This window comes from Pan troglodytes, chromosome 12 (assembly GCF_028858775.2).
Source record: "Pan troglodytes isolate AG18354 chromosome 12, NHGRI_mPanTro3-v2.0_pri, whole genome shotgun sequence".
In the NCBI taxonomy this organism is placed as follows: Eukaryota; Metazoa; Chordata; class Mammalia; order Primates; family Hominidae; genus Pan; species Pan troglodytes.
The window spans coordinates 23,791,001-23,800,958 of NC_072410.2; the positions used below are offsets into that span (position 1 = coordinate 23,791,001).

The 9,958-nt window shown below is 38.9% G+C and overlaps 1 protein-coding gene across 1 annotated transcript in view; it reads right to left on the minus strand.

Annotated features, from left to right (window-relative positions):
• EIF5B (eukaryotic translation initiation factor 5B) overlaps window positions 1-9,958 on the minus strand; it is a 62,337-nt gene that overhangs the window by 48,602 nt on the left and 3,777 nt on the right. The gene's annotated exons all lie outside the window — the stretch shown is intronic.

Consider the following 9,958-nt stretch of genomic DNA (forward strand, 5'->3'; position numbering starts at 1 on the left):
TTAATGAAGGAGTCTTTTAAAAACATTTTATTCTTTATTTCTTCATTCTCATCTCACCACTTAACAAAAATCAACTCAAAATGAATTACTTAAATATAAAATCCAAAACTATGAAACTATTAGAAAAAAACAGGAGAGACACTTCATGACGTTGTTTAAGACCTCAAAAGCTCAAGCAACAAAAGCATAAACTGACAAATACAATAAAGGAAACAACCAACAGAGTGAAGAGACAGCCTATAGAACGGGAGAAAATATTCACAAACTATATCTCTAACAAGGGGTTAATATCCAGAATACATATGGAACTCAAAACAACAATAGCAAAAAAGCAAATAATCCAACTAAACAATGGGCAAAAGATCAGAATACACATTTCTCAAAGGAAGACATAAAAATGGGCACCAGGTATATGAAAAAAACATCACGGAAATGCAAATCAAAACCACAATGAGATATCACACCTTAGACTAGCTTTTACAAAAAGACAAAAAATAATATGGTGAGAATATGGAGAAAGGAGAACTATTATATACTGTGGGGGGAAATGGAAATTAGTACAGCCATTAGAGACAACAGTATAGAAGTTCCTCAAAAAAAACAGAACTATCATATAATCTAACAATTCCACCATTGGGTCTATATAGCCAAAGGAAATGAAATTGCTATGTTGAAGAATATTTACACTCCCACATTTACTGCAGCACTGTTTACAATAGCCAAGATATGCAGTCAACCTAAATGTCCATCAACAGATGAATGGATAAAGAAAATGTACGTCTACACAGTGTGAATACTATTCATCCACAAAAAAGAATGAAATCCTGTCATTTTGTGACAACACATATGAACTTGGATGTAATTATGTTAAGTGCAAGATGCCATATATGGAAAGACAAATACTGCATGATCTCATTCATATGTGGAATCAAAAAAAGTTGATTTCATAAAAGTAAAGAGTAGAATAGTGGTTACCAGATGCTGGGAAGAGTAGGAAGGAGAGAGAATGAGGAGAGGTTGGTCAACAGGTACAAAGTTACAATTAGGAGAATAAGTTCTGGTGTTCTACTTCACAGTAGGATGACTATAGTTAACAATAATGTATTATACTTCAAACAGCTAGAAAAGAGAATTTGGAATGTTCTTATCACAAAGAAATGACAAGTGTTTGACGTGATAGATATGCTAATCATCCTGATCTGATCATTACACAATGTATACAGATACCAAAATATCACATTATACCCTATAAATATGTACAATTATTATGTGTCAAGAACAAAATACAACTTGTATTTTTCCAGTTGTATAAAAACAGTATTTCTTTATTGTGTGTGCAGACATGTACTCAACTTTGGAGTTTGGCTTTTGGAATTAAATAAAAATCATACATAAAAATAAAAAGTAAGACAAATACTTCATCTTGAGACCAATGTAGTAGAAAGCCTTTTAAAGACACATATTACAAAAAATTGTTCACTGCAAAGTAAAACGAAAATTAACCTCACGTACAAATCTCCTCTCAATTCCAAACTTAGCAAATTTCATTTGATAATGACAGGTATTTTCCACTGAAAACTTGTGTAATGAATGTAAAGTTAGACAAGAAACACAGGAAATTCAACTCCTTTCCAAATTATTCCACACTTCAAAATCTCCAAGATGACTAAGACTCCTTTTTACCAACCTCTCTTCTCCAATGCCTCTTTACCCACTGCAGAGGTTTTAAAACCTGGCCCAAAATATCTCTGACACTGTTTGAGAGGTGGAGGTCTATCTCCTTTAATGTGGGAGTTGTATGACTGCTTGCTAAATAGAAGGATGCAACTTTTGTTATAGTTTCTAGGCCTAGGCCTTAACCTGGCAGCTTCCTGTCTCTTGGAATGCTCACTGCCAAGCTAATGGGGATGTCCAGGTCAGGAGGAGAGATCAAATAGAGATGCTCCAGCTGACAACTCCAGCTGATTAAGCCCAGTCAACCTCCAGAACCATGAAAGATAATCACAAGTTTTCTTGTTTTAAGCCACTGTTTGGGATGACTTGTTGTGATACAATAATAACCGAAGCACCCCCATATTTCTTCCTATTCCTAATCAATACCAGGACCTATAGTAATGGACAGCATGTTGGTAGAAGTGTAAAATCCAAACTACACCACTCCTTCCTCCGTCCCCATCCCCAAGTTAATGGACAAATTGTCCAAAACCTCAAAGTATTAAAGGAAGGATAAGTCACATATAACATTGTTGCTGCCCTTTTTCACTTACTTTGGCTTCTGCCCCTCCCCGCCAAAACTCTTAATAATAGTAAACAAGAAGAGCATAAGAGGGAATCCTTCTCTTTATTCTTAACTCTATCTCAGCAGTAACAGCTGCAATAAGAGAAACCGGGAAATTCAGTCCCACCTTCTCTACAGGTTACCTTCTGACATCTCATTTCCCCAGTCTTCATCTTCTTACCCAGAACATCCTTGATCATCAACAGTTACATACAAAAAGAGGAAAAACAAGACAAAAGAAGGGAAAGCCCAGCAGTCATTGCTCCTCAGTGGCCCCCACCACTTATAACCACAAATCTTAACAGTTTTCACTCTCAACTCTCTTAATGAAGTTATGGCTCAAGTACTACAATCAATAAGCTGAGAACTAGCTATGTCTCAAAAGAAAACCCTCCCAGCTTACGATGTCCTTATGAAGTCATGACTCCTTTAAAAGGGATATGAAACCATACTGCTACTATATTATACAATGCAATGCAAAGGGTATGTGTATCTTATCACCTTCTACAAAATTCAGCCTAACCCTTTATTTTCTAAATATCTGATACATTAATTTGATAAGAATACAAATCTTGTAGACCCCCCCGATACACATACCCTAAGTTCATATGTATTATAGATTCCAGTATGTCTAACTATCAGATCAGTACAGCTTTTACAAACTGGATTAAGTGGGGAGGAACACAGAGTTGCAGGGATTTCAGAAGCTTCAAAATTCTCTCTAGCAACTTCTGTTTTACCTGTTTTAAATTTTAATTTGATAATAAAGATTTAAGATGAATACAGACAGCCACCTTATCACAGTATACTGTCATAGAACAGCAACCCAAGGTTTTGTTTACAACCCCTACCCCCCAAAATTGTTTCCGGTTGATGAAAAAGATCAGATGCACACTTACTAGGTAAATTAAGCCTTTTTGTCCAGAGAAGAATCTGTCATGTAAAGCTCAAAATCACTAGTTCAAATTAAAAAAAAGTATCAGAAGAATTGAGCTCTTGCTAGTTCAGGCATGCTGAACTCAAAAGAAATCCATTATAAGAGGCAATACATTCACAATGAAAATGGTCATTTAGATCCTACTACTCAAAGTATAGTTATAGGACAAGCATTATCAGTATCATCACCTTATTGAAAATGCAAAATCTCAGGCCTGTTAAAAAAAAAAAAAAAACTGAAAAATGCAGAACCTCAGACCCTCACCCCAGATCTACTGAATCAAAATCTCCATTCTAACAAGATCCCCAGGTGAACAAAGTTTGAGAAGCCCTGATTTAGATTCAACAACGTGGCATCATCTTTCAAATCAATACTGCAGATTGGAACTTTACAAAATTTTATATTTGTTACTATTTGATATAAGACTATTTGGGGGCCTGGTACAGTGGCTCATGCCTGTAATCCCAACACTTTGGGAGGCCAAGGCAGGAACATCGCTTGAGTTCAGGAGTTCAAAACCAGCCTGGGCAATAAACCAAGACCTCATCTCTACTAAAAATCAAAAAAATTAGCTGGGTGTGGTGGCATGCATCTGTAGTCCCAGATACTCAGGAGGCTGAGGTGAGAGGGTCACTTAAGCCCAGGAGATCAAGGCTGCACTGAGCTATGATCAGACCACTGCACTCCAGCCTGGGCGACAGGGTGGGATTCTGTCTCAATAAAATAAAATAATAATTAAAAAAGAATATTTTGGGTTTCATAATTACAGAGATACAAGTTTATATTTAGGATTACGTCTGCAGATATATATAATATTGATAAAAATTCAGATCCACATTCTCAATAAACACCTTAAGATACAACTTATATGGGCCAGGCGCAGTGGCTCACACCTGTAATCCCAGCACTTTGGGAGGCCGAGGCGGGTGGATCACAAGGTCAGGAGATTGAGACCATCCTGGCTAACGCGATGAAACCCCGTCTCTACTAAAAATACAAAAAATTATCTGGGCGTGGTGGCGGGTGCCTGTAGTCCCAGCTACTCGAGAGGCTGAGGCAGGAGAATGGCATCAACCCAGGAGGTGGAGCTTGCAGTGAGCTGAGATTGCTTGAGACACCTTCTCAAAAAAAAAAAAAAAAAAAAAAAGAGATACATCTTATGTTCTAAAATAACTAATCACATGGTAAGTGCTCAAAGCAAACTCAGTCTCTGTACTCCATAGAAGTTAACTCTGATCCTTAATCACTGTTAAAGGATTTTCCCCACCTAACTTGTATAGTGCCTGGCACTCTAATATTAATAAATCATTAATATTAACAAACTAATAATTACTAATAAATTTTAACAAAAATTTTTATGTAGACAACCACTCTCAAGACCAGATTTCTGAATAACCAATTTGGTGAACACCATCATTAGAATGGTCTGGCTGCACCTGTGTACAAAATTCTTGGCAATACAGGAGCAACTGAAGATCTCAAATATTCCTCATGGTCACCCTTGGTACTCTAGAGACACAGAAACACACAGCATACTCCCATTCCTTCCAATCTGCACGCTGTCTTGACGGCAAACTTAATTAGAAAAGGATTTTAAAGATGCATAAACAATAACTTTAAGAGGCAAATGTGAAATCTCGAGGGTGGTACTCTCATACTCCATTTTCTCCCTTCAGCACTTCACTCTGTATTATCTGTGCATATGCCTATTTGCTATGTTAAAATGTAACTCCCTTTGAGAACAGAAAACTCCGTTTTGTATTCCCAATTCACCGCATTTTTTTTTTTTTTTTTGAGACAGGGTCTAGCTCTGTCACCCAGGCTGAAGTGCAGTGGCACAAACATGGCTCACTGCAGCCTTGACCTCCCAAGGCTCCAGCAATCCTCCCACCTCAGCCTCCTGAGTAGCTGAGACCACACGCACACACCACCACACTCAGCTATTTTTTTTAGGGGGTAGAGACGGGGTCTCCCCACGTTGCACGGGCTGGTCTTAAACTCCTGGCCTCAAGCAATCCTTCTGCTTCAGCCTCCCAAAGTGCTGGGATTACAGACATGAGCCACCGCACTCCGCCCACCTACCTATGTTCTACAAGTGGCAACCAGAAAGGCATGTTAGACATTCCATTTTTTTTTTTTTTTTTTTTTTTTTTGAGACAGTCTCACTCCATTGCCCAGGCTGGAGCGCAGTGGTGCAATCCTGGCTCACTGCAACCTCCACCTCCCGGGTTCAAGCAATTCTTATGCCTCAGCCTCCCAAGTAGCTGGGATTATAGGCATGCACCACCACACCTGGCTAATTTTTTGTATTTTTAGTAGAGACGGGGTTTTGCTATGTTGGCCAGGCTGGTCTCCAACTCCTACGCTCAAATGATCCACCCGCCATGGCCTCCCAAACTTCTGCAATTACAAGCACGAGCCACCACCATGCCCGGTCGCATGTTAGACGTTTCAAATAGGCACTAATAAATAAGGAAAAAGTCCTATTCTGGAGTGGCAATCACAACTCTCATACAACAGGCAAGGCTAACCAGTTTCAACACAGCAGTTTAATAAAAAACACGTCTAACACTATAATAATTACTGTACTTTTGATCATAAAACTTCCAAATAGAATTTTCTGAAGCAATAAATTGAAACGCTAGTTTAAATGCCTCTGAAAAAGTACAATGACATTTCATTTATCTGACAACACAAGACAAGGATTCCATTGTATGTGAATTTTCCAAATGAATGAAATGTACCACTTCTAAAAATTTATATTTAAGATATAAATGTTTCTTATAATACATTATATAATTTCTTGAAATATTTACAAATGTCTGAGGTTGTATCAAGATAATGGAGAAAAGAAAGGAGGGGGCAGAATACATATGAAATGAGATTTATGAATGAATTTGAACCTGGGTGATGGACACATGTTTGTACATTAGACTATTCTACTTTTGTATGTGTTTGAAATTTTTCATCTAAGGAAATTCACACCACAGTAATCAAAACTGTGGTGCCGGCTGGATGCAGTGGCTCACATCTATAATCCCAGTACTTTGGGAAGCTGAAGCAGGTGGATCATTTGAGGTCAAGAGTTTGAGACCAGCCTGGCCAACATGGTGAGACCCTGTCTCTACTAGAAACACAAATATTAGCCAGGCCTGGTGGCGCACACCTAAAATCCCAGCTACTCCGGAGGCTGAGGCAGAAGAATCCCTTGAACCCAGGAGACGGAGGTTGCAGTGAGCAGAGATCACACCACTGTACTCCAGCCTGGGTGACAGAGTGAGACTTCGTCTCAAAAAAAAAAAAACCACCCAGAAACAAAAACAACAAAAACAACAACAACAACAACAACAACAACAAACTGTGGTGGCAACACTGACACAGACATACAGACCAAAGAAATAAAACTTAAAGTCCAGAAATAAATCCATATATCTAGCATCTAATGATCTGACAAGGGTGCCAGAACCTTTCAATAGGGAAAGAAATCTTCTCTTCAACAAATGGTATTAGGACAACTAGATGTCCATATATGAAAGAATGCAGGCCGGGTGCGGTGGCTCACGCCTATAATCCCAGCACTTCAGGAGGCCGAGGCGGGCGGATAACGAGGTCAGGAGATCGAGACCCATCCTGGCTAACATGGTGAAACCCCGTCTCTACTAAAAATACAAAAAACTAGCCAGGCGTGGTAGCAGGTGCCTGTGGTCCCAGCTACTCGGGAGGCTGAGGCAGGAGAATGGCGTGAACCCGGGAGGCGGAGCTTGCAGTGAGCTGAGATTGCGCCACTGCACTCCAGCCTGGGCGACAGAGCGAGACTCCGTCTCAAAAAAAAAAAAAAGAATGCAGATGAACCCCTACATCATACCACATACAACAATTAATTCAAACTGGAACAAAGACCAAAATGCAAGAGATAAGGCAATAAAAGTTTTTTTTTTTAATTATTTTTAGAGATGGAGTCTCACTCTGTCACCCAGGCTGGCGTGCAGTGGTGCAATCTTGGCTCACTGCAACCTCCGCCTTCCAGGTTCAAGCAATTCTTCTGCCTCAGCCTCCCGAGTAGCTGGGACTACAGGCGCGTGCTACCACACCCGACTAATTTTTGTATTTTTAGTAGTAGGTTTTACCATGTTGGCCAGGCTGGTCTCGAACTCCTGACCTCAGGGGATCCACCCGCCTCGGCCTCCCAAAGTGCTGGGATTACAGGCGTGAGCCACCGTGCCCGGCCAGCAATAAAACTCTTAAGAAAACATACAGGTAAATCTTCACGACCATGGATTTGGCAACAGATTATCTTAGATACAACACCAAAATGCAAGCAACAACAACAACAAAAATAAACTGGACTTCAACAAAATTTAACTTTTGTGAAAAAGAAACTTTAAAAGACAGTGGAAAAAACAAACTACAGAAATCAGAGAAAGTATCTGCAAATCATATATCTGATAAGGATCTAGTATCCAGACTATATCAAGACCTCTTACAACCCAACAATAAAAATACAACCCAGGCTGGGTGCGGTGGCTCACACCTATAATCCCAGCATTTTGGGAAGCCAAGGCGGATGAATCACCTGAGGTGAGGATTTCAAGACCAGCCTGGCCAACATGGTGAAACCGCATCTCTACTAAAAATACAAAAATTAGCTGGGCATGGTGGCACTGTAGTCCCAGCCACTTGGGAGGCTGAGGCATGAGAATCGCTTGAATCCAGGAGGCAGAGGTTGCAGTGAGCCAATATCATGCCACTGCACTCCAGCCTGGCCAACAGAGTAAGACCCGGTCTCAAAAAAAAAAAAAAAAAAAGAAAGAAAGAAAGAAGACAACCCAGGCCAGGCACAGTGGCTCACACCTGTAATCCCAACACTTTGAGAGGCTGAGATGGGAGGATCACTTGAGGCCAGGAGCTGAAGACCAGCCTAGGTAACAAAGCGAGACCCCATCTCTACAAAAAATGTTTAAAAATTAGCTGAGTACAGTGGTGTACGCCTGCAGTCCTAGCTACTGGGGAGGCTGAGGAGGGAGGACTGCTTGAGTCCGTGAGTTCAAGGTTACAGGGAGCGATGATCACACCATTGCACTCTAGCCTGGGTGACAGAGTGAGATTCCGTCTCTCAACAGAAAGGAAGGAGAAAAGGAGACAAAAAAGACAAAATTTTTCAATTTACCAAAAAAAAAGGAGGGGGAGGAATGATTACATTAACAGCAACAAAAATTCTGTGATACATGGGAAAAAGCCAAATCCTAAAGATTAAAATGAAGAAAATAATAATATTTTACTGTTATAGAATTAAATTAACCAACTAAATGGAGAGGCAAATCATATTACTTATTTGTTCACAAATATATTTCTAGCATCCAGAAAAATATCTGGCACTCAAGTGCTTAAATCTCAATATATTTCTTGAATGGAATGATTCAACACCATAAAGATGTCAAGTGTCACAAATAATCTATAAACTTAATGGACTCCCAATTGAAATCAATCTCAACTGATATTTACCTTGGCAAGTATTACATTTAAAAAAAAAAAAAGGAAAACTCTCAAATTGTTAAAATATCAAGAACATTAACATGCCCACAGATGTCTTCAGTTGCCTTTAAGTGATTCTCAAGCATTCTCAGCACCTGTAAGACATACATGAATGATGGTCAAACAGTTTGAGAAATGTCCCACAAATGCCTAAATCTAGTTTAGAAATCCCTAGGCCAGCAGTCCTCAAATTCATTCCCAAGATCTCTTTAGGGAATCTAAACTATTTTAGGGGGTCAAAACTATTTTCAAAATAATACTAAGAGGATACTAGCCTTTTTCATTCTCATTTTCTCACAACTGTACAAGGGAGTTTTTCAGAAGCTAAATGATGTGTGATGATGCTGCAGATCAAATGCATAAGCAAATGTGAGGATCTATCTTTTATTAAGTCATATAATAGTGAAGATGTTTGCAAAAACGCTTAGCTCTTCTATTTTTGAAAATATGGTTATTTAATAATGTTATGTATAATAATGTAAGTTTATTTTTATTTTTAAATTAAATATTTGAAGAACTTTTCAGTTTTAGTTTGTAATACCTGTAACTGGTAGATATAACCCACATACACAGAAGCCTTTTGTGTTCCTTAGGAATTTAAGAGTGTAAAGGAGTCTAGGACCAGAGTTTGAGAATTGCTATTCTAACCTAACCACTGACACTCAGTTCCTTGGTAAAACAACACTCTGCCCACCTTATAGATCAACTGCAATACTGGAATAAACTTAGAAGCATAAATAAAGCACAACAAATGAGCAAATAACATTAAAAGTAGCTGAATGAGTTCCCCACAGGGACAGCATGGAAGGCTAGAGAGGTTACTATCAACAAAAATCTATAATCTGTTTTCTTATTAATTTATAGCAAACTAGGACTTCTTTCCCTACCACTTCCTAAAGCGTCAGGATAGGAACAGGCTAGACCAAAAGAATTCTGATTATGCATCTTTTTTTGATGTAATTTATGCAGACAAGAGTTTCATTCAAATATATGCAAGTAAGAAATGAATTCCTTTATTAAACCTAGGCTATGTGTATTATATTTGTTTGATATGTGGATATTGAATCCTAGCCTTTGTCTCAACAAGTTTCCCGACTCAACTGAAAAAGGTCAGGAAAACTTGCTGAACAAACACCACATCAAAATCTCATTCTTAGAATTACACAAACTGGGGCTGAGCGTGGTGAATCACACCTGTAATTCCAGGCCTT